This window comes from Schistocerca piceifrons, chromosome 6 (assembly GCF_021461385.2).
Source record: "Schistocerca piceifrons isolate TAMUIC-IGC-003096 chromosome 6, iqSchPice1.1, whole genome shotgun sequence".
NCBI classification, from domain to species: Eukaryota; Metazoa; Arthropoda; class Insecta; order Orthoptera; family Acrididae; genus Schistocerca; species Schistocerca piceifrons.
Genome location: NC_060143.1, coordinates 512,437,339 through 512,464,393, shown reverse-complemented (window position 1 = coordinate 512,464,393; position 27,055 = coordinate 512,437,339).

The window sequence follows — 27,055 nt, the reverse complement described above, 5'->3', positions numbered from 1 at the left end:
AATTCTCCAACTGTGCCACTATGTAGAAAGATCGGATTTGTTGCACTGTGCTAATTGTTAAATATTAGAACCATAGGATGCTGTGATGACTTACTGGACACCAGCTATGACTCTATATGAAAAGAACAGAGGTGTTCGGCAGATGTGAACACTGCACAAAAAAAATGGCTCTGAGCACTATGGGACTCAACTGCTGAGGTCATTAGTCCCCTAGAACTTAGAACCAGTTAAACCTAACTAACCTAAGGACATCACAAACATCCATGCCCGAGGCAGGATTCGAACCTGCGGCCGTAGCGGTCTTGCGGTTCCAGACTGCAGCGCCTTTAACCGCACGGCCACTTCGGCCGGCGAACACTGCACACTAGTATTTTGATGGAGCAGTGGCAACATTGGCAGTGGCATGTTGACATTAGGCACTGTGTTACTGATCTACAGAGCTGTGCACCCGACTTAAAACATATTTGTTGTAGTGTACTAATTGTTTAGTCTCGCTTTCACATGCGTCTTTGGAGTGCAGTGGGGAAAACATAGGTCGCAATAATGTAAAGAGCGATGGGAGGTGTTCATAGCTTCGGGTGCTTACAGAAAATACCTTTGTTTTTTAACATGCACTACGACGTTAGTGATTAGTAATGCAAGACAAGTTCCTCATAGACTTGGTATGTATTTGTTACAGTGTACCAATTTTTCAATCAATCAAAAAATTTGAGGAAATATGGAATTTCTTAACAACGTCAGGTAGTGACGATGCACCATACATATCAGTTAAATATGCACAACACCTATCGAAATTCTTTGTAAAAACGTCCTCTGAAGTGTTTTGATGGGTAGGCTCCATAAGCACATACCACACATTTCCTAAATACTCATATACATACTCGCGCCACTGAAGACATTCATTCACAGTCCACTGAATGGTCAAGATAGAGCACATCATGTCTCTGAATGATGATTTCTGAAAGCGAGTGCACTTCTTGGAATTCCCATTCTTATAAATTCCTAGCACTTATTGTGTGACAATCTAGTGGCGTTTGACTGTTGAACATCACAGATATATCTGAAAAATTCTGTCATAATACATGCCACTTGTAGTCTGAAAGCATTACATCACATTGAGGATTTCCGATCATTACAATTATGTTGAACTCACGACCTGAGGACAAAGCTACAACCAGACGTTTATCATCACATGGTTAGATTATACGTTATACAGATTATTCTCTTAACAGCGATCTGATGAGTGGTGGTGATGATCGTGATAAAGGTAACTTGTGTGTTCCCTTATTACTGCAGAACTACAGTAGCAGTACATAGTGTTTATATACTTGAAAGGAGCTAATCCTTCAACAGTGCCACTATTTAGAAAGATCGAATTTGATGCATTGTGCTAATTGTTAAATATTAGAACTGTAGGATGCTGAGATGAATCTGTACATCAGATAACCCATCACCATGTTTCTGCTCCTGGGATACATACGCTGACTGCATTTCCAGATCACATAATTCAGGTGTCTGCTGCAGCTGTCTGCTGCAGCTGTGTTGGCGCATGATACTCAAATGGCAGATCTGATAAATCTGGCAGATCGACTGTGGGCTGCTGCTGTGGTGGTGCAGTCGCCAGAAGCTCGAACACCTGCATCTCCCGTCCCAACATTTCAGCTAGTGCTGCATCAGGGGTCTATTACACTGTTGTAAAAATTGCAAGTATAAATGAATATTACTAAATGAATGTTATTATTATTACTATTATTATTGCTATTATTGGCTGAGTAGAAAAATACACACTTTCAAACGCATCAACGTCAATAAACTTTACAACCAAGTAATCAACCTACATACCAAACAGGTCAGTGCTAATTTTTCAATCCCATTTTTATGTGCGTCTTTGGTTAACATTTTCGAAAAGTGGGAGAAAATTAGTCAAAAAATGTAACAAATTATAGACTGCAATCGGAGACGACCATATGTTGTGAGTACTTACAGAAAATGCAATTTTGTGTAAGACATTATGACGTCATTGATTAATAGCGGGGCCAACGAGATATACGGGCCCTGCAACGAACTTGTGACGTCACACTAGTCGGCTTGTCCGCCACACTTCACGATCGCTCAGCTCCGTGCAGGGCCCACTGGAAATCAATATTTAATTGGAAAGGTACTCAATAAAGGCCAACGGCCTTGCCGCAGTGGTAACACCGGTTCCCGCCAGATCACCGAAGTAGCGCTGTCGGGCTGGGATAGCACTTGGATGGGTGCCCATCCGGTTTGCCGAGCGCTGTTGGCAAGCGAGGTGCACTCGGCCCTTGTGAGGCAAACTGAGGAGCTACTTGATTGAGAAGTAGCGGCTCCGGTCTCGGAGACTGACATACGACCGGGAGAGCGGTGTGCTGACCACTTGCCCCTCCATATCCGCATCCAGTGACGCCTATGGGCGGAGGATGACACGGCGGCCGGACGGTGCCGTTGGGCCTTCATGCCCTGTTCGGGAGGAGTTAGTCACTAAAGGTCTTCATTTTGTCGTGTGTTATCGAAGACTTGCTTGTATTTAAATATGCAGTTAAGAATTATTAAACTCGTCTGAATTAGTTACTTGGTCACCGCTGGAGACGGCTGCTGGCACTCGTAAGACCTGCAGTGTCACGTTTTTCTCGTGGGCCTCGTTAATAGTGGAAGGACAAGTATTTGTAGACTTGGTACAAAGCAATAGTTGTAATAATGCAGTGTGGTCATTTTTCAGCCTCGTTTTCCTTCTTTTTTTGTTTGAAATGTGCACCGTCTTGAAAAGTCACAGAAATCGGTGAAAAACGTAATGAATTGTAAACTACCGTGGGATGTGGTCATACATTTTGAGCGCGTACAGATAACACTATTGTTTTTACAACACACTATTAAGTCACACATTACTAAAACACGGACAAGTTACTTGTACGTTTACTATGCAGGAAAACGTTTAAATAATGCTCTGCGGATTTGAGACATTCATTTATTTTTATTTTTTGTTAAATCCAGTCTAATATAGCGTGATAAAGATAAGCAACGTACACTATTAAAAGTAGTGGACGACAAGTTGCAAAATACTCATGTGACCCATCCCTGGAATACTGTTCAAGTGTGTGAGATCCATTCAAATCCAAACTTATACCCGTCATCCTCCTATGTTTGTTGGATGTACACTCCTGGAAATGGAAAAAAGAACACATTGACACCGGTGTGTCAGACTCACCATACTTGCTCCGGACACTGCGAGAAGGCTGTACAAGCAATGATCACACGCACGGCACAGCGGACACACCAGGAATCGCGGTGTTGGTCGTCGAATGGCGCTAGCTGCGCAGCATTTGTGCACCGCCGCCGTCAGTGTCAGCCAGTTTGCCGTGGCATACGGAGCTCCATCGCAGTCTTTAACACTGGTAGCATGCCGCGACAGCGTGGACGTGAACCGTATGTGCAGTTGACGGACTTTGAGCGAGGGCGTATAGTGGGCATGCGGGAGGCCGGGTGGACGTACCGCCGAATTGCTCAACATGTGGGGCGTGAGGTCTCCACAGTACATCGATGTTGTCGCCAGTGGTCGGCGGAAGGTGCATGTGCCCTTCGACCTGGGACCGGACCGCAGCGACGCACGGATGCACGCCAAGACCGTAGGATCCTATGCAGTGCCGTAGGGGACCGCACCGCCACTTCCCAGCAAATTAGGGACACTGTTGCTCCTGGGGTATCGGCGAGGACCATTCGCAACCGTCTCCATGAAGCTGGGCTACGGTCCCGCACACCGTTAGGCCGTCTTCCGCTCACGCCCCAACATCGTGCAGCCCGCCTCCAGTGGTGTCGCGACAGGCGTGAATGGAGGGACGAATGGAGACGTGTCGTCTTCAGCGATGAGAGTCGGTTCTGCCTTGGTGCCAATGATGGTCGTATGCGTGTTTGGCGCCGTGCAGGTGAGCACCACAGTCAGGACTGCATACGACCGAGGCACACAGGGCCAACACCCGGCATCATGGTGTGGGGAGCGATCTCCTACACTGGCCGTACACCACTGGTGATCGTCGAGGGGACACTGAATAGTGCACGGTACATCCAAACCGTCATCGAACCCATCGTTCTACCATTCCTAGACCGGCAAGGGAACTTGCTGTTCCAACAGGACAATGCACGTCCGCATGTATCCCGTGCCACCCAACGTGCTCTAGAAGGTGTAAGTCAACTACCCTGGCCAGCAAGATCTCCGGATCTGTCCCCCATTGAGCATGTTTGGGACTGGATGAAGCGTCGTCTCACGCGGTCTGCACGTCCAGCACGAACGCTGGTCCAACTGAGGCGCCAGGTGGAAATGGCATGGCAAGCCGTTCCACAGGACTACATCCAGCATCTCTACGATCGTCTCCATGGGAGAATAGCAGCCTGCATTGCTGCGAAAGGTGGATATACACTGTACTAGTGCCGACATTGTGCATGCTCTGTTGCCTGTGTCTATGTGCCTGTGGTTCTGTCAGTGTGATCATGTGATGTATCTGACCCCAGGAATGTGTCAATAAAGTTTCCCCTTCCTGGGACAATGAATTCACGGTGTTCTTATTTCAATTTCCAGGAGTGTATTTCAGTCGTTGTCTTCCGCTGCAGTTTATACCCTCTACAGATGCCTCTAGTACCGTGGAAGTAAGTCTCAAATCAGGTCTGATCATCCTTTTCCTTCTGTGTTTGTCAGTGTCCTTGCAAATTTTGCCGGCCGCGGTGTTCGAGCGGTTCTAGGCGCTTCAGTGCGGAATCGCGCGACTGCTACGGTCGCAGGTTCGAATCCTGCCTCGGTCATGGATGTGTGTGATGTCCTTAGGTTAGTTAGGTTTAAGTTGTCCTAAGTTCTAGGGGACTGATGACCTCAGATGTTAAGTCCCGTAGCGCTCAGAGCCATTTGAACCATTTTCTTTCCAAGTTTATTTCCTCGATGATTCTGCGGACTACCTTCTCATTGCATTGCTTATCAGTGAACAGTAAGTTTATACGAAAACAGGCAAAGCGAACAGCTTCAAGGCTCGACTGGCTCACGGGAGAGAATCTTGGAAATGCTGAAAAACGGGAACTTGACAGACGCTCAAAGATGAACGTCAACTATTCCGCAAAAAACCTTCTTCTAGAATTTCAGTTATCAATGTTGTGAGTAATCTAGGAATTCAGTATAGCCCCTAGGGGTCGCGAGGGCAAGTTAGAGTAATTTCAGCGAGTGAAAAGGTATTTAAGCAGTCGTTCTTCGCGCACTCCATACGCGAATGGAGCAAGAAGAGACGCTAATATACAGGGTGTTCCGTTTATCTTGACCACCCTAAATAACTATTTGTTCAGATGCAAATTACAAAATGTTTCAAGCAAATGTTCTTTAGCCGTCAAGGGGACATCAACCAGCATGATTGCCTTTGTTGTAGCTTTGTGTTTTACAATGATATGAACAGCGGTATGACTTTTTTTAAATGGCACCCTGTATTTTTTATTCGATAATTCGTTTCCTCTCCTAAAGACCTATTCAAAAATGTATCACAGTGTACCATTCACTGAAACACAACGTTATTAATTACATAACACAACATCGACGTTGACGCTCCCAGCGCTTAGTGCAGGAACTCGGGGTAATGGAACACATCCACATGCTGATGGTGACAGAGGACGTATGTAAACATAAGTAGAATGCACACCCGTCATTACGTCAAGAATCGTCAGTTGAAGAGTTGTGTGAGTAGAATGTACACCAGCGAAGAGAAGGTAGAAATGCTACTCATCTATGGGGAATGTAAGTTAGCAGAACAGTATCAGCAATACTGTTTCCTTATGTACGGGTACATTTAGTACAGTAGTTTAGTCCTTACTGTTGTGTAGAGCAGGCATACAGTAAAGACTGTCCTTCCTACAAACTGCATCGACATAATGTTTATTTTATTGTTGTTGTTGAAGGTAGGCGAGATGCTACGCAGGCAGCGGAACTGTACAGAGAGCGATATCCCGACATGAACCCACCTTCCCGACGGATGTTTTCTCGTCTTGTTGCGACGCTTCAGGAAACTGGAAGTTTCAACCCACGACAACGCAATCGTCGTAGTACTCGCACACACGAAGGTGCCGAAGTTACTCTTCTCGCTTCCGTTGCTATGAATCCACATGTGAGCACACGACAACTTGAACACGAGATTGGCATTCCTAAAACTAGTGTACATCGTATTCTTACACGTCGCCGGTTCCATTTTTACTGCTGTGACTTGGCAAGACAGCCAAGCCACTAGGAGGTGAAGCCGAAAGGCACGCGTTTAAGCTCACGCAGGCTGGCGTGAGGTCTGGAACAGTTAAAGGATTTGAGTCTAGCAAATAAAGTACGTAGCTGTTGGAATACTTAACTTTAATCCATAATTGGTGAACATCGGTCTGACGATACATGCATCACAAGATTAATAGCAATTGATAATGGCGCCTTGCTAGGTCGTAGCAAATGACGTAGCTGAAGGCTATGCTAACTATCGTCTCGGCAAATGAGAGCTTAATTTGTCAGTGAACCATCGCTAGCAAAGTCGGCTGTACAACTGGGGTGAGTGCTAGGAAATCTCTCTAGGCCTGCCGTGTGGCGGCGCTCGGTCTGCAATCACTGATAGTGGCGACACGCGGGTCCGACGTATACTAGCGGACTGCGGCCGATTTAATGGCTACCACCTAGCAAGTGTGGTGTCTGGCGGTGACACCACACTTACCATTTACACCAACATCAAGAATTGCATGGGAATAATTTTCACAATCGTGTACAGTACTGTCAGTGGGTCCAGCAGCAAACCCTCGCCAACCCGAACTTCTCTCCAATGTTCTATTTACCGATGAATGTTTCTTCTCAAACAAAAGACAGGTAAATACAACGAATATTCATTATTGGTCCAGCGACAACCCACGATGATTAGACATATGGAACATCAGCGTCAGTGGAGAGTTCACGTCTGGTGTGGAATGCTTGGTACTACAATTATTGGCCCTAATTTCATCAATGGTAGTCTAAACGGCACAGCGTATGCCAACTTCCTCAGACGAATTCTTCCTCCTCTTATGGATGAAGTGCCGCTAAGAACCAGAATGCTTATGTGGTATCAAGACGATGGATGTCCAGCACATAATGTCTTGCGTGCACGTCGTCTTCTGAACCGTAGGTATCCTGCCAGATGTGTTGATCGAGGAGGAACAGTTAATAGCTTGCTAGATCTCCTGATTTAAATCCTCTGGACTATTTTCTTTGGGGATTCATTAAAGATGTTGTCTATCGCGATATTCCAACAACTCTAGAGGACATGCGGGAGCGTATCGTGCTTGCTTGAAATTCTCTCAGCAGGCAACACTGGAAGCAGTAAATAATTCTTTCATTCAACGACTGCATCAGTGTATTGGTGTCCAGGGTCACCACTTTGAGCACCTTCGAATGATCTAATCCTGGGCAATGGTACAGGAGAGTCAAAGTCAATTTTGTGTTATATTTTTACTTGGTTTTCATTTGTTTTCTGACAACTCCAGCAAGTGGACGAGTTTGTGATCCCGGGCTCAAAGTCAATGTTACGTTATGTAATTAATAACGTTCTGTTTCAGTGAATGGTACACAGTGATACATTTTTGAATAGGTCTTTAGGAGAGGAAATGAATTATCGAATAAAAAATACAGAGTGCCATTTAAAAAAGTCATACCGTTTTTCGTATCTTTGAAAAAAAACAAAAACACAAAGCTACAATGAAGATAATCCAGCTGATTGATGTCCCCCTGACGGTAAAGAACATTTGCTTGAAACATTTTGTAATTTGCATCTGGACAAAGAGTTATTTAGGATGGTCAAGATAAATGGGACACACTGTATAGTGCAATGGGAAGTACCCAATGCCATGCAGTTTACAGTGGTTTACGTAGTATAGATGTCGATATAGGCGCACATGGTATACAACGAGGAGAAAAAAATCCTGATAACAAGCTCAGAGCAAGTAGAGGACATGGAATGGGGCAAATTTTTCCAAAAAACCGTATCCAGGAATCGCACAGTTGTGCAGCTACAGCGATAGACCAACACCCATTCAGAGACGAGTTTGCATCGAAATAAACTTTCAACGGTTAATGCCTGTTATGCTTAAGAGCTCAGTTACCAATTAAATTAACTGAAGCTAATGGTTTCAGCTGAACAGGCAGACCTAGGCAAGTTTCTGTGCTAGGAAAACTTCAAATTCCTAAGCTTACTTGGTTGCGTTAGATGTGAATTTTCTGTGATGTTTACTGGGGATGGTTTGGCTGTTCAAGTACTGTAATATCATTAATTTGTTGAGAGATATACAGGGTACTGAAAAAAAACTATTCCACATTTTGAGAGGTGGTACGAGTGGCGTTAAAAAAGTAAAGCAAGACTTTTTTTTCTCGGCCATTTTCGGTTGTAAAAATGAGGTATTTGTTGTGGGACTTCGTGGAATACTCCTACTTCAGCCTCAACAGTTTCATGAAGTTATGACAGGTTGCAGCGCTAACCATCGCTTTCAAAATGCCGTCCGTAACGCGTTGAGTTTCAGAATGTCTATGGAGAGCAGGCAGTGAGCAAAAGCACAGTGAGTCGGTGGGCGATGCATCCCTCGTCATCGCGAGGTCGCACAAACTTCTCCGATTTCCTGCGCACACGGCTGAGACTCCTGCAGTGTTGGAACGTGCAGACACTCTTATTCGAGGTGATCGACGGATCACGATCAAACACGTCGCGGCACAACTGGACGTTTCTGTCGGTAGTGCGAACACACTCGTCCACGACATGGTTGTTACTCGAAGGTGCGTGCTCAATTGGTTCCTCTCTGCTTAACAGAAGACTATAAACAGCAACGAAAGACCGTCTGTGCGGAATTGCATCCATATTACGAGGCTGATTGTGACAATTTTTTGTCGAACGTCATCACAGGCGATAAAACACAGGTTCATCGCTTGGAACCAAAAGCAAAAGAGCAATCCATGGAGTGGCGCCACACCAACTCTTCTCCATAGAGAAATTTCATAGACGTACCTTCAATCGGTAAAGTCGTGGCAACGGTCTTCTGGGACTCTGAACAGGTTATTCTGTTTGATATCATCCCTCATGGTGCAATGATCAACACTAAACTGTGTTGTGCTATCCTCAGGAAATTGAAGAAACGACTTTAATGTGTTCGTCGCCACAAAAATGAATGCAAACATACTTCTCTTTCTCCATGGCAACGCAAGGCCTCACACAAGTCTAACTATCCGAGAAGGCTTCCCGAAACTACATTAGACCGTTCTTCCTCATCCACCCAACAGCCCGGATCTCACACATTCCGACTTCCATCCGTTTAAACCACTGAAGGAGCGCTCCGCGGGAAGCGGTACATACGCTACTGGCCATTAAAACTGCTACACCTAGAAGAACTGCAGATGATAAACGGGTATTCATTGTACAAATATATTATACTAGAACTGACATGTGACTACATTTTCGCGCAATTTGGGTGCATAGATCCTGAGAAATCAGTACCCAGAACAACCACCTCTGGCCGTAATAACGGCCTTGATACGCCTGGGCATTGAGTCAAACAGAGCTTGGATGGCGTGTACAGGTACAGCTCCCCATGCAGCTTCAACACGATACCACAGTTCATCAAGAGTAGGGACTGGCGTATTGTGAAGAGCCAGTTGCTCGGCCACCATTGACCAGACGTTTTCAGTTAGCGAGAGATCTGGAGAATGTGCTGGCCAAGGCAGCAGTCGAACATTTTCTGTATCCAGAAAGACCCGTACAGGACCTGCAACATGCGGTCTTGCATTATCCTGCTGAAATGTAGGGTTTCGCAGGGATCGAATGAAGGGTAGAGCTACGGGTCGTAACACGTCTGAAATGTAACGTCCACTGTTCAAATTGCCGTCAATACGAACAAGAGGTGACCGAGACGTGTAACCAATGGCACCCCATACCATCACGCCGGGTGATACGCTTCCAATGTGCGTTCACCGCGATGTCGCCAAACACGGGACGACCATCATGATGCTGTAAACAGAACCTGGATTCAACCGAAAAAATGACGTTTTGCCATTCGTGCACCCAGGTTCGTCGTTGAGTACACCATCGCAGGCGCTCCTGTCTGTGATGCAGCGTTAAGGGTAACCGCAGCCATGGTCATCGAGCAGATAGTCCATGCTGCTGCAAACATCGTCGAACTGTTCGTGCAGATGGTTGTTGTCTTGCAAACGTCCCCAACTGTTGACTCATGGATCGAGACGTGGCTGCACGATCCGTTACAACCATGCGGATAAGATGCCTGTCATCTCGACTGCTAGTGATACGAGGCCGTTGGGATCCAGTTCGGCGTTCCTTATTACCCTCCTGAACCCACAGATTCCATATTTTGCTAACAGTCATTGGATCTCGACCAACGCGAGCAGCAATGTCGCGATACGATAAACCGCAATCGCGATAGGCTACAATCCTACCTTCATCAAAGTCGGAGACGTGATGGTGCGCATTTCTCCTCCTTACATGAGGCGTCACAACAACGTTTCACCAGGCAACGCCGGACAACTGCTGTTTGCGTATGAGAAATCGGTTGGATACTTTCCTCATGTGAGCACGTTGTAGGTGTCGCCACCGGCGCCAACCTTGTGAGAATGCTCTGAAAAGCTAATCGTTTTCATATCACAGCATCTTCTTCCTGTCGGCTAAATTTCGCGTCTGTAGCACTTCACCTTCGTGGTGTACCAATTTTAATGGCGAGTGGTGTAGATAACTGGGAGTTTATTGATGCAACAAGGCGTTGGCTCTGACGCCCACCAGCAGAACAGCACCTCGCGGGCATACAGGCCCTGCCAGTAAGGTGGCTTAAGGCTGTTGCACTGAACAGATATATGTTGAAAAATAGGGTTTTGTAGCCGAAAGAGTGAGGAATAATACGCTGCATTGGAATGCTGAATAAAACCAACCTGCTTTCGAAAAAAATGTGTTGCATTGCTTATTGTTCGCCACTCGTAGTATGGACCAAACCAAGAAAGAAATGTCCCGTAAACATGGGCTCTCAAATGTATACCTTAAGAGCTATGAGCACTTCTTCGTCTTCGCTATTGTGAAACAAATATCCTCTACTGCAAGCTTCTAGCTATTACGAATGACGTACCGAATGCAGTTAAAAAATGAGCAAATATTTTCTGTTACTGTGAAGCTTCAAAGCTTCTTGTATAATCTGCTTGCTATTACGCACGACCTGCAGTTGAGAGTCATCACTAAGGATGGTTCTCAGTGTAATGTTCATTCGTAGTAAGACGAGGTTCTGTTACGCGTTATAGGAAATCACACACCCTCTGAAAACTCTAAGTTGGTAATGGACGCGCTGGAAGACATCGATGAAGCGTTCTTCTAGTGCTGGTATGTCATTAATGAGGCTTACATACACCAAAGATTTCAAGTGTTCCCACAACCAAGAGTCCAGGGTATTAAGATCGGGGGAACGAGCTGGCCAGCGTAATTGACCTCTCCGAACGCTCCATTGCTCATCAACTGTCTGTGTGAAGTGTTCACGGACATCACGGAGGAAATGTATGAACCACATCTCCACCCGTTGCTGGAACGGTACCTTCTTTACCAGAAAGGCAAGTAATTTGATTCGAACTGAAGATACCTTGCACCAATCAACCTGTTCGATAATATGTAAGGTCCCATTAGTCTGTCGCCAACAATTCCTGTCCATATATTAATTGAAAATTGGCACTGATGCCTTGCTTCTTCAGCTGTGCATGGATTTTCATCGGTTCACAAATGTTGGTTATGAAAATTGACAATACCGCCTCATGTGAAACCAGCCTCGTCTGTGAGCAGTGTCTTCGTTGTGGAAAGTAGACTGTTGGTCACTGGAAAAGACGGCTGCATAATTGTGCGTATAGTAACCTGCGTTCCAGAAACCATTAGTTACCCACCATCTTGACCTTGCGTGATTTACGTTTGCAATTTGGATCGATTGCTGGATTGTTGTACAGGATGTTCCACTAGGAACAGGCCCCATAAACATATGTAGGAATTCTGCTGAAATTGTACCGTGTAATCTGTGACGTTTGACAAGGCAGCACAGCACTCTGGAACGTTGTTTGACGCAACAGTATGTTTCTGGCCTTCGCTGTAGCTGGAGCTCGGTGTTCAGTGTTTAATGATAAAGTATCGCTACTCTGTCGAAGAGCGCGTGTTTTTTGTGAAACTGAAACCAGATGGCAGTTGTAAGAGTCGAGGGACATGAAAGGGAAGCAGTGGTTGGGAAGGGAGTAAGACAGGGTTGTAGCCTCTCCCCGATGTTATTCAATCTGTATATTGAGCAAGCAGTAAAGGAAACAAAAGAAAAATTCGGAGTAGGTATTAAAATCCATGGAGAAGAAATAAAAACTTTGAGGTTCGCCGATGACATTGTAATTCTGTCAGAGACAGCAAAGGACTTGGAAGAGCAGTTAAACGGAATGGATGGTGTCTTGAAGGGAGAATATAAGATGAACATCAACAAAAGCGAAACGAGGATCATGGAATGTAGTCGAATTAAGTCGGGTGATGTTGAGGGTATTAGATTAGGAAATGAGACACTTAAAGTAGTAAAGGAGTTTTGCTATTTGGGGAGCAAAATAACTGATGATGGTCGAAGTAGAGAGGATATAAAATGTAGACTGGCAATGGCAAGGAAAGCGTTTCTGAAGAAGAGAAATTTGTTAACATCGAGTATAGATTTAAGCGTCAGGAAGTCATTTCTGAAAGTATTTGTATGGAGTGAAAGTATGTATGGAAGTGAAACATGGACGGTAAATAGTTTGGACAAGAAGAGAATAGAAGCTTTCGAAATGTGGTGCTACAGAAGAATGCTGAAGATTAGATGGGTAGATCACATAACTAATGAGGAGGTACTGAGTAGGATTGGGGAGAAGAGGAGTTTGTGGAAAAACTTGACCAGAAGAAGGGATCGGTTGGTAGGACATGTTCTGATGCATCAAGGGATCACCAATTTAGTATTGGAGAGCAGCGTGGAGGGTAAAAATCGTAGGGGGAGACCAAGAGATGAATACACTAAGCAGATTCAGAAGGATGTAGGTTGCAGTAGGTACTGGGAGATGAAGAAGCTTGCACAGGATAGAGTAGCATGGAGAGCTGCATCAAACCAGTCTCAGGACTGAAGACCACAACAACAACAACATATTGGATTATGGTTCCATTAAGACATGTCAGCGAGTGTTTGGTGACCAGCATGTACGTCTAAATGTTGCATACAAAAGTTAGTGAACAAGATGGAGAACAGTGGAACGGTATTGGATCTTCATGCAGGAGATGGCCGCCATTATCGGAAGAAGAAGTGACTGACGTGAAACAATGATTGTTGGCCTCTCCTGCTAAGTCTGTTCCTCTTTTGTCTCAGGAATGTGGAATGACATGGAGCACATGTCTCAGAGCTCCGAAAAGAGCCGGCATGTATCCATACAGGTTTTAGTTGTTCAGTAACTGAAAGTCAATGAAAAAGACAAACGCATTACATTTTGCCGTTGGTTTCAGCGATTTATTGCTCAGAGGGCAGGAATATTGCAGTACACATGGTTCAGTGATCATGCGTCGTTGCACCTCTCTGGCTAAGTAAAGTCTCAGAACATATTTGTGGTGTAATGAAAATCCACATGCATGGTCGACAACACCTGCATTTACAAAAGATTGGCGCGTTCTGTGCAATATCATAGCGTCGCATCATCGGACCAATTTTTTTCGATTCTGCTGTGACAAGTGCAGTTTACATCGAAATGCTATGGGAATTTGTGAACTAGTTGGACAATGAAGAACTTATCCTCGGCTGGTACCAACAGGATGACGCCACATGCTGCATGTCTCAAGTGGCCACGGCTGAGGTCGAATCATTTTTACCCAGCAGAGTGCTTTCGAAACGACTGTGGTCCCCAACGTCACCTGATTTAACATAACCTGGCGTTTTCCTCTCGGGTGGCCTAAGGGGCAACGTCTAAGGATCAAAACACACAAATTGGAAGAGTTACGAGAGAACATCATCCGTGAAACTCAGGCAATGACACCAGAGGTTCTGGCAGCAACATTCGAGAATTTACAGCATCGTGTTCAAGTGTGTTTAGAAGTCGAGGGTTGTCTCTTTCAGCACCTTTCGTGATTCACCTTTATTTCCCCATGAACAAAATATGATACGCTCATTTAATTTCATTTCCTGATTTTTGTGCAAAGCCTTTAAGCGCAATTTAAGCAAATGTTTGTTTGTGGGCCCTCTGTCAAGTGGGACACCCTGTATATGCTCAAGAGGACTTTACTACACTCTGAACTCGTTTTGGTTATCCATTCACTTCATAAACTCCACTGTCATTTATCTCCGGAACCGGCTGTCTCGTCCCGCCAGTGCCTAATTTACCATTATCATAAGCTGCGTTCTACTTACGCAGAGTGGATAGAAAAAACATTGTCCTTAGAATTCATTTGTCATTCACACCTTCTTCTTGGCAAATCATCCGATATCCATTCTGAATTTCGTCGTTTGATAACACCATGACTCATCGATCATCAGTTCAGTTACAGCATGTTGCCGTAACGAGTGATTTCAGTACACGCAGTTGTGACGCTTCATTATGGCTCTACCATCTATAGGAATTGTTAGAAACTTCTCACATCTATTGTTCCCAGTTGTTAGTTCAATCTGCCACTATAGCAACTGCCAAGAATAAAATTAGTCCCGGAACATTTTGGACAGACGGTGTACAGGACAAGGGGCGTGGTTGCTTTCATTTTTCAGATCATAACAGAAAATCATGTCTGTCATTTCCAGTGCAGAATAGTAGACTTCCATTATACTGGCAAGTGCAAAGATAAAACTACAAAGTAAAAGAAATTCACAAATTTATCACAAGTCAACTGGTTCCATTATGATCAACCTGGTAACGTTGCGGACATGTGACTCAGTAAGGACAGTGTGTAAGCACAGCAGAGACGTATGAGGAATCATTGCAACGACTGTACGATCCGCAAATTGGGAAATCCACTGACATAAGCGTCTTTTACCAAGGGCAGATTGTTATGGTCCAGCGCCTGAGAACGGGCATCTGGGAAACGGCGAAGCTTCGCGTCCTACTTTCGTGAGAATCTGTGAAAAATGGTTCAAGAACGGTGAAGCCGCTAGTAGGTGACTAACGGCTTCACCGTTCTTGAACCATTTTCCACAGATTCTGTTGGACGTCCGCATTTCATCACAGTACATGGAGGTCGAAGGTTTGCCTACTATGTTAACTAGAGTAGCCAGCGATCTATTGCAGATTTGTTGACAGAGTACAGTGCTGATGCAGACACAAGCGTTTTGGAGCACACCATTCAGGGCACAGTGTTGAACGTGGTGCCCGTAGCAGACGATCCCTACAAATTCCCATGTTGACCTAATGAAATCGTGAAGTACGATAGCAATGGGCACGGGATTAGGCAGTGGATCAGTGAAAACGCCTGGTAGGGTCCATGACCTTTCTTGTTACACCAGGTTGATGGTCATTTCCGGAAATGCCGTCATCTAGGCGAATGGCTGCTCGAAACAGGTAACCTTCCCACGTAGGTCAGTGGGGTAGGTTTATGCTTTGGGGAACTTGGATGTCCATGGGAAGTGTGATAGTGGTCGAAGACATCATGACAGCTGTAGACTATGTGAAAATTATTGTGAACCATCTGCATCCCTTCATGCTTGATGTCGTTCCTGTGAGGGTTTTTTCCAGCTGGAAAACTGTTCATGTCACAAAATCAGAACCTTGCTAGAATGGTTTGAGGAGGGTGGCAGTGAAGTCAAGTTGATGCTTTGGCCAACAAATAAGTGTAACCTGAACCCAATGGAACATATCAGGGATGCTACGGATGTCAGCTGCGCATCCAAAAACAGCCGACCCGTAATTCACTGGAAGCACTTGTCGAATCTAGATCACATAGTATCGCTACTGTACTGGGTTCAAAAGGTGAAGAAACACGCTGCAAAACAGGTGGTCATAATGGTTCCGCCCATCAGTGTACGGTTATCTAATTATTTTTTTCAACGATCGTACTCATGTTGGCTTAGCATCTCATAATGGAACTCCTTGAATAATTTGCGGATCCACTGAAGCGGGACCATTTTTCATAGTGAATTTTAAAATTTACTGGGTGAACTGAATGTTCAGACAAATTTCAGGTTTGTAGCCGCTCGTCGTTCATTACACACGACAGTGTTTAGACTGGACACCTGCCAGTCTTCCTCAGGTGAGCCATCGAAGACTGTCGAAGACTTCCTCCGTTCCGTAATACATATCACGCTGTGTGCGTTCCAGGCATGTCAAAATCAAGTTGACAGATGGCCCGCACTATCCGGCGGCAGCGACCTCGCTGGTGGAGCTGCGGAACTCAGCTGTCCTCTGGGTTGCCGATCGGCGCGGCCATAGGCGTACCTTCTTACATAGGTCCCTCTCGCAGATTCTTTGGCAGCAGTTGGGAATAGGTTTCAGGTGGAAGTGCTTTGTTTCGGCACGCTGTTTACTCAACGTTCAAACGAAGAATATTTTGAGCAGACTGACAACGTGGACATGGGCAGCCCCCCGTGCCCCGTGGTGGCCAATCATTGTACTAACGATTTCGACGAGATAATGCTTGAATGAGCTGCCCCTAACCCAACTGTATTTTCGAGGTAGGTGGACGATATCTTCGCAATGTTGCTTCATGAAGAAGATAAATTGGTTCAAATGGCTCTAAGCACTATGGGACTTAACACCTGAGCTCATCAGTCTCCTAGACTTAGAACTTCTTAAACCTAACTAACCTAAGGACATCATACACATCCATGCCTGGGGCAGGATTCGAACCTGCGACCGTTGAAGCAATGCGGTTCCTGACCGAAGCGGCTAGAACCACTTGGTCATAGCGGCCAGCCGAAGATAAATTAATCATTATCAAAGATAAATTACATCATCTTAGCTCCATTCATAACAACACTCGGTTCAGTATGGAAATAGAGAACAATGATTATCTGCCTTTATTGGATGTCTTGGTTATGCAGTATCGGACGCCATCCGCTCGGTCGCACTTTCAAATACACGAGCCGTCAATTAACACCATCGCGGTTCCTACAGCTGCCAGCGCGGAGCGGGGACGCTGGCACGAACTATTACGCCGCTTCCAACGACGTGCATGCATACCCTCTCCGGAGCTCCAGCGTCGTGTATATTTAAATATCTTATAATTAAATTTTCCCCGAGACATTTAAGTCTCACCTTTAAGTACGATGATGATGGAAACTGAAGAAATGAATTAAAATTTGTGCTACGGCCAGGACTCGAACCCGGGTCTTCTTGCTTACTAGTGGTATAATGGTCAGCATTTCTGTCTAGCGAGAAAACCCGGGTTCGAGACCCACAGCCGGTACGCTAGCTCAGCGTGTTCGGTCAGAGGGTTAGCTGCCCTCTGAAAGAAAAAAAGGTGAGTTAATGGATCTACGCTGAACTTGAACAAGTGTCATAGGACGTCCACCCCGAACAAATACAACGATCAAATACGAAGAAAATGAGATCAACCAAAAAAAAGTGTCTGCCATGGCACAAATTTTACTTCATTTCTTCAGCTTCCGTCGTTATTGGAAGTATTTAAGTTCGAACATTCATGTAATGAGCACTTTTTTGTGTGTTTGCCAGTCGAATATAATTTACAGACTTTTGTAGTGACCAGGGCTGAACATCTGAATACACGTTGTATTGAAGAGTGAGAGATTTATAAATCTTTTGTATCTGTATATCATTCAACATTCAAAGCTACTATTAGCAAACTGACGCTGTAACAACCGCAGCAAAGTTACCTATTATTTTTACTGTCTGATATTAGATGTAGAATAAATTAATATCTAAATTCTCTGCTCTTCTTGAACATCTGTTCCTCGCTCCTGTATCCACTAAAGAACAACACAGCGTGCAGCGGAAGACGTAATGGATTAGACTGAAGAATGATGACTGTCTGAGACATTCAGTTTATTGGAAGGCCACTCATACTGATTTGCATTTACAAGCTTCCAGCTGTCATCACCCATTGCAAACTATGAGCGTGCTTGAAAAAAAACTTGCACATAGAGCTCGCTCAGTTTCAGATCTAGGTAGTTTGCCTAAAGAGCTCTCCTACCTAAAGACAGCTTCAGGAAAAAATGATATTCTACCCGGCAGATTAACAGTGCGCTGTCAGTTAAAACCAAGAACCGGGAAGTGGATAGAGAGGAGAGCACGCTGCCAGAATCTTTAGATTTCATTCCTTTTGTTCGCAACATTTCGTTTAAGACAGCAAGAATACTCTATAAATTTCAGATGAAAGTGTTTTTCCGCACACTGTCTAAAGATGGCAGACCTTTTGAGATAAATTTGTTGTTGCAGAAGGCCGGAATTTACAGAACACTTTGTCATTGTGGTCGGTCTCGGAAACTGACATAGGCCGGGAGAGCGGTGTGCTGACCAAATGCCCCTCCATATCCGCATCCAGTAACGCCTATGGTCTGAGGATGACACGGCGCCTGGTCGGTACCCTTGGCCCTTCACGGCCTCCTCGGGAGGAGAGTTTGCCATTGTGGTATGGCATATTGCAGAGCGATATGAAGTGGGACAAGCATGTAATGGCAGTTGTGGGGAAGGCGGATAGTCGTCTTCGGTTCATTGGTAGAATTTTGGGAAGATGTGGTTCATCTGTAAAGGAGACCGCTTATAAAACACTAACACGACCTATTCTTGAGTACTGCTCGAGCGTTTGGGATCACTATCAGGTCGGATTGAGGGAGGACATAGAAGCAATTCAGAGGCGGGCTGCTAGATTTGTTACCTGGTAGGTTTGATCATCACGCGAGTCTTTCGGAAATGCTTCAGGAACGTCTCTGGAGGAAAGGAGGCGTTCTTTTCGTGAATCGCTACTGAGGAAATTTAGAGAACCAGCATTCGAGGCTGACTACAGTACAATTTTACTGCCGCCAACTTATATTTCGCGGAAAGAGCACAAAGATAAGATAAGAGAGATTAGGGCTCGCACAGAGGCATATAGGCAGTCATTTTTCCCTCGTTCTGTTTGGGAGTGGAACAGGGAGAGAAGATGCTAGTTGTGGTACTAGGTACCCTCCGCCACGCACCGTATGGTGGATTGCGGAGTATGTATGTAGATGTAGACCACACGCATTGTAAAAGAATGCTGCACTGAACATTCACCTTTTGTAACCAAGCAAGTCTGCTATTGCCGAACGCTGTATTTCCACTGGACATTCAATGGAGTGTGGTAAAACAATGATTCTGACCAAAACAACATCTTTTTGGGACTGAATTATTGAAGAATCCGTGGAAATACGCCTGGCGGAAAATCTGATGAACCATGATAGTGGCTACCAGTTGGACAGTGTCCTAACCTAACCTCACTCCATCGGTATCCATGATTTGCTCTAATCAAAGACAACAGAGTGCATGTTGAGCAGCATCCTAGAGGACAGCCGAGTTCCATGGTCCCGCCAGAGAGGGTGCTGCCGCAGGGTGGTGTGGTATCGTCTGTCAATCTGATTTTGAGGCATGCACTGAATACTCACAGCGTGCTATGTACTGTAGAATGGAGGACGTGTTCGTCACTCTTGGATGGCTCACTTGAGGATGACTGGCAGGTGCCCAGTTGAAATATCGCGGGATGTATTGAACGACGTCTGGCTGCCAGCCCAAAGCCTGTGCTGTTGAATGACCCTTGGACTGTCAGCTTTGGGGAGTGAAAGAGGCGCCAGGAAGAGAGTAGTTTTGTTCATTTCATTTCTTTATTCTGGCCCTCTGCCATAGTACATCAGCAACAGCTTAGTGGAGCCGCTGAGTTGCCTTTCATGTGAAATAAAAGATGTCTGGCACTGCCGGCAGCGCAAAGGGTGGGGCTGAGCGTGGTGTCTCTCAAATGTCTCCAGTCGCGATCGTGATGACAGCTCGGAGGTGCGGATGACGATAACCGTGAACTTCCTGCAGCGAGAGGGCGGCTCCCTCGTGGCTCAGGGCAGACTGCCCCATCTCGTGGTCGAACACTGGAGTGGGAATGTGCTTCGGGTGTTACAGGCTCATGGTGTAGACCAGGGGTCTCCAAACTACGGCCCGCGGGCTGAAACCGGCCCGCGACGGCCCGCGAACCGGCCCGCGTTAGCTGGCCGGACATCCCCGGTATCCGGCCCGCCAAATATTTGAGGTGGTACCTATACTGCCAACAACTGAGTTTCGAGGCCTATCGCGACCAATACACCGCGACATTGGCTTTGCTACTCGCTACAAGTCTACATAACTAAACTTATTGTTGCGCCGCTTGAAATAACAATGCGTTGACATACTCTACCTCTGTTACGTCTTGCAGTTCAAATGGCTCTGAGCACTATGGGACTTAACATCTCCGGTCATCAGTCCCCTAGAACTTAGAACTACTTAAACCTAACTAACCTAAGGACATCACACACATCCATACCCGAGGCAGGATTCGAACCTGCGACCGCAGCGGCAGCGCGGTTCCGGACTGAAGCGCCTAGAACCGCTCGGCCACCAGCAGCCGGCACGTCTTGCAGTAATAGTGTTGCTAACAGTGATTTTGAGATTTCGTTAACTTCGCAGGACGCTTTCGTGAAGAATGTGCAGTGACGTACTTTTTTTGTCGGTGAAATTCGCCAGACTAAAATACGCCAGAATTTCGGTCAGGTACGTCCACCAATAAAAATTATGCAATTAAATAAAAATCGTAATTCGTTTCAGTCCTAGCTATTCTCACAACCTTAGATTTTTTGCGATTTCTTCTTTCCTTTAGCCTTACATTACGGTGATCATGGAGTGCTAGGGTGCTTTAATCCCACTGGGTAGATCTTGGCCCTTATGACTTCGTGGAGGAGTCAATGTGGCCCGCGGACTAAAAAGTTTGGAGACCCCTGCTGTAGACTGTTACAGTGGCACGAGAATCATTTAATACACGAATGGCTGAATACTTAAACGCTCCGTACTGTGTTCGTTTAGGGTTTGAGGCACGTACTCTAAACATTTCCGTGGTGGCAAGTGAGGAAAGGCTTCCGCCCTTCCACTAGCGTACTGCAGTGCCGGCTGTTGCTATGCTGCGCCCAACTGGCTCTGCTTCGCAATGCGTCAGCCATGTTTTGCTTTGCAACATGTAACGCTCTCGCCCACCTGCTGCTTACTCTATTGCAACTCACTTCCGCTTTTTTTGACCGAATGCGATCGATACTCTACAGTGTGAATCATTTTTAACTTTTCGCTACATTTACCGCTTTTGGCTAGCTGTCCGAGAGGATACACTAGTGCACACAATTTGGAGGAGAATATTAATGTTAAAAAATATATCGGCTCAACTACTTTTTTATAGTGTAAATCACTAAGATTTACGAGTTTCGGAAGTCAAGCTTCCATCAGCAGAATAATAAAAAGTAAAAGAACCTGTTAAAACTCGCTAAAATGGAACATGCACCAGGCACAATAAAATTAAAACATCGTGGCTACTTCCCTTGTTGCAGCCGTGTCTTCCAAGGTGCATCTCCACATAGTCGTCAAAATATAAAAAACTCTAAAATGGTGTCGCCTATGGTGTTCAACATCTAACCACATGGCTTTCTCCTCTATCGTTGTAAACCGCACCGTGCGTCTTCGTTGATACCACACACCACGTAGCCAAACACGACACTGAGACGCGAATGAGCCAACGCGCAAGTAAACAAGGAAGTCACAGAGCTGTCTATACAAACAGATAACGTATACATGTTCCAAGGACCTCATGAAATGATGGTATCCTACGAATTGCTAAAAATGTAGTTACTAAAAGAAACTAGTGAAATGTTTGAAAAAGTTATTTGTATCACCAGTTAGCTGTTCATTCAGTGTGTTCAGATTATCCACGCTATGTGTCGTAATTTCCAGCTGTTCTAGTAGATCCAGCTTTTTGCCTTTGTCCTGTCTATATAAAATAACGAGATCCTGATCTATTCCCAACATGGGGTGTCCCGTTTCCCAAATATGCGTGGCTACAGGTGATTTTTCGAAATTATTAAGCCGGAAAGCATCAATATGTTCTTTGTAACGTACTTTAAAGGACCTACCAGTTTGGCCTACATAGCTTGCCTTGCACGTGTTACACTGAATTTTATAGACCCCAGCTCTCTCATATTTATCGGTTTCTTGCTGCAAATTATTTCTTAGAACAGCTGGAAAGTACGATACATAGCGTGGATAATCAGAACACACTGAATGAACAGCTAATTGGTGATACAAATAACTTTTTCAAACATTTCACTGGTTTCTTTTAGCAACTACATTTTTAGCAATTGGTGGGACACCATCATTTCATGAGGTCCTTGGAACATGTATACGTTATCTGTTTGTATAGACATCTCTGTGATTTCCTTGTTTACTTGCTCGTGAGCTCACTCGCGTCTCAGTGTCGTGTTTGGCTACGTGGTGTGTGGTATCAACGAAGACGCACGGTGCGGTTTACGACGATAGAGGAGAAAGCCATGTGGTTAGATGTTGAACACCATAGGCGACACCATTTTAGAGTTTTTTATATTTTGACGACTATGTGAAGATGCACCTTGGAAGACACGGGTGCAACAAGGGAAGTAGCCACGATGTTTAAATTTTATTGTGCCTGGTGCATGTTCCATTTTAGCGAGTTTTAACAGGTTCTTTTACTTTTTATTATTCTGATGATGGAAGCTTGACTTCCGAAACGCGTCAATCTTAGTGTTTTACACTCCAAAAATGTGGTTGAGGCGATATATTTTTTAACATTGACATTCACAACCACGACCTCTCATCCAGTATGGATAAAATCATAGCTCAGTTGGAGGAGAATGTTTTGAGAAGACGAAAAGGTACTGTTTGGAGTAAGTTGCTACGACTCCTGGCGGTCTTGGGAGGGTGCGGCGGCGGCGGCCGGAGGCAGGTGACCGCGGCCACAGCACCGAGGAGCCCCGGGCCGGTCCAAAGGAGCCGCGCTGGTGACTCACGTCCGCTCGTGATGGATTGCCGCGCGTCCGCACCGCCATTCATCACCCGGCCCGCGAGGATAATTGAATTTAAATAGCCGCCCCCCAGTTGTAGCGGCGGCAGCATTCAGCCCTCAGATTGATGCAAGGGAGGAGTACTTCCTTTCTCTTCCCCCGTGCCGGCGAAAAAATGTATAATACGGGGCAATACATTCTCCCGGGGAAGAGACCGCACCGCGAGAGGGCCGGCCGGAGCCGCAGCGCGCAGCTTCTGGTGAGAGAACCGCGGGCGAATGGAAGGCCCGCCACTGTAGAGCGGGGGTCTTTCCGGCTCTGCTTGCCCTATGTGTCCGCTGTAGTAATGACCCATAAAAAGCGAAATATTGCCACGTTTTCATATCTGCTGCTCTGCTATCCAGTCTGCATCTCCTTCTTGCCCTCCACCTTCCTCACGACGAGTGAAATACGTCTCTCGACTATCTTGTCCAAACAATATTTCAGTGCGTAGCTTATGGAACGAGAAATAACTAGTAGCACCCCTCCCCTCTCCCCCCCCCCCCACCTTTCCCACCGATCTAACCGATTCCTTAAGGAATCGAACTCACATGCATAAAGCGGCTTTATTTTGCGAATCAGGTAACGCGTTGAATATTTGACGTTAGGCATGAAAATCCTGTATGGTTGATTTCTGTGGTGTGCGTACTGTAAGACCTTCCGTACACACACCATCAGATTATTTGACTTGTCGCTCCAACGAAGTAGGCGAGTGTCAGCAATATGTCTCGTGGTCTTATTGTAGCATGTTTATCTTCTGCCGTTAGGTCATACGATATTTACGCCACTTGAACGCTTAGAGTAGCAGATTGATGGTGACCAACTTTAAGCCGGCCGAAGTGGCCGTGCGGTTAAAGGCGCTGCAGTCTGGAACCGCGAGACCGCTACGGTCGCAGGTTCGAATCCTGCCTCGGGCATGGATGTTTGTGACGTCCTTAGGTTAGTTAGGTTTAACTAGTTCTAAGTTCTAGGGGACTAATGACCTCAGCAGTTGAGTCCCATAGTGCTCAGAGCCATTTGAACCATTTGAACCAACTTTAAACAGAACTTGATTAATTTTCACACACATTTATTAAAATAATAACAAGCATAAAAATATACTTAACTTGGTTCTAGATGCTATTTACAATTGACAATCTGAAGTTCCTTTGGTATTGGTACGTTAATGTTATTCTCACATATATCTCTGATACTTGACAAAAGTGTCTATACATTTATCTTCATGGCTATGTACAGGAATATGATAATCTTATTAGGCGCAGACTGAATCTTGACTACTGGTACAGACTAATGCTGTCTGGTACAGACTGGTGCAGACAAATGCAGACTGACTAATCAGAGGTCTGTACACTCGTTATAATAACTCGCGCATTCAGGTATCACTGCGCGAGTGTGATCTGTGAGGAGAAAAAGTTCTACATTAGCAGCAATCTCATTGGCTGCTTTACATATTAATACGCGGATCGGCGGAAGCAGAATTTGGTCCGTCTCTAAGGTAGCGCCATCTCGTAGTGCGGAGACGGACGAGCGCTGCGCCTGCGCTGTTGTGCTTAGGGGGGCGCGTTCTAGTGGGAAAGTTGTGTATGCGCTGACTATGCGGAACTATGTACACAACAATTTCTTGCTCCAATAATTTACCAACAGCCATATGTATTGTAGAAATTTATTTTATGAGCTTCTTACGTGCTACCAGTTTCAGCATTACATTGATGCCATCTTCAGGCCCCACACGTCATAGTCGTAAAATCGCTATACACAGAAGGAGCCATACAACTGGATTCGTTAATCAAATCATTATGCAACAGCTCTTGGTGGCCAGGCGACGTGCGGGGCCTGAAGATGGCATCAATGTAATGCTGAAACAGGTAGCATGTAAGAAGTTCATAAAATAAATTTCTACAATACATACGGCTATTGGTAAATTATTGCATCAAGAAATAAATGCCAGCCGTTGTCCCACAGTCCATAATGGATCAACGAAGACTTTATGGTTGAAATCGCAAAACCCTAGCTATGTTCAAAGTCTATTGGAAGTTGCCAAGCCTCTTATTCTCTTTGCTGTTCCTTATCTATATAAACGATTTGGGAGACAATCTGAGCAGCGGTCTTCGGTTGTTTGCAGACGACGCTGTCGTTTATTGACTAACAAAGACATCAGAAGATCAAAACAAACTGCAAAACGATTTAGAAAAAAATATCTGAATGGTGCGAAAAGTGGCAGTTGACCCTGAATAACGAAAAGTGTGAGGTCATCCACATGAGTGCTAAAAGGAACTCGCTAAACTTCGGTTACACGATAAATCAGTCTAATCTAAAAGCCGTAAATTCAAGTAAATTACGATTACAAACAACTTAAATTGGAAGGAACACATAGAAAATGTTGTGGGGAAGGCTAACCAAAGACTGCGTTTTATTGGCAGGACACTTAGAAAATGTAACAGACCTACTAAGGAGACTGCCTACACTACGCTTGTCCGTCCTCTTTTAGAATACTGCTGCGCGGTATGGGATCCTTACCAGATAGGACTGACAGAGTACATCGAAAAAGTTCAAAGAAAGGCTGCACGTTTTGTATTATCGCAAAATATGGGAGACAGTGTCACAGAAATGATACAGGATTTTGGCTGGAAATCGTTAAAAGAAAGGCGTTTTTCGTTGAGACGAAATCTTCTCACGAAATTTCAATCACCAACTTTCTCCTCCGAATGCGAAAATATTTTGTTGACACCGACCTACATAGGGTGGAACGATCACCACGATAAATTAAGGGAAATCAGAGCTCGTACGGGAAGATATAGGTGTTCATTCATTCCGCGCGCTATACGAGATTCGAATAATAGAGAATTGTGAAGATGGTTCGATGAACCCTCTGCCAGGCACTTAAATATGATTTGCAGAGTATCCATGTAGATGTAGAACTATGCGTCGTACAATTATATAATTTTGCAAGTAAATTCCGTGGTATACCTGTATGTGAATACAGCCCGAAAACTGTGTTAATATTAAAGAAATAATCGATTAAAACGTCTGTCCTGATGCTTAACTTTTACTACACGAACAGCAAAAATGTAGTAAGCGATAAGCTTTTCTATCCTTTCTTTATTTTGTGGGGGGTGTCAGCGAGAAAAATATTCGCATCGATTCGAAATTGTATGTAAAGCTTGTTGGAAAATGCGAAGTACTCTCATTCTCAAATACGGCATGAACATAGTCTGTGTAATATGCACGCCATGAGTTACGTTGTTTCAGGACAATACATACATTGTCTGATATTAATACTTCGCTTACTGTGATAAAGCATTTGACGAAGATTATACTTCTTAATAAGAAGATCATTTCAACATTTCATATTTTTACATTAGCTTAATAATTACATGAAATACACAAAAACAAATTTTTATTGTCTCTGGAAGCTGTTAGATAGCTAACCAGTGATAGGGATCGAGTGGACGTTTTAGCCGTTTACTAGAACGGATGGTTCCTACTAGAAAACTGAATTTTGGCTAGACATCACATTTCATCACATAACAGCGGGCACGGAAACAAGGGAGGGGGAGGGGAAGGGATGGGCAGTCAATGGGGTCGTTTCCTCCCCCCCTCCCCCCCCCCCCCCCGGCCACGGCTACAAAGGCTATTTTACTGTAGCTTTAGTCAGCGACGATGGCGATCGAGTTTAGGCTTGTTGTTCTACGCACCTACAACACGCATGCTTCGACAGCCAATGAGCAGTGTCAGAACGCTCTGCTGGGAATGTCACAGTCACTGCGAGCATTAAACTTGACCGTAGCGGGTTATTTAGAGAATTTTTATTCCATTTGTTGCGAGTTGTTATTGTTGATGCTGTTGGGAAGCGACAACTTCTATGTAAGCAAGGGAGAGACATAATTTGCAGGATATACGCTTTCTTCAAGCGCGTGTGTCGCAACTGTCGTTTGGAATCGGGGAAAATGCGATACCCGTCCCTGCCTCGACCTGCGAGAACCGC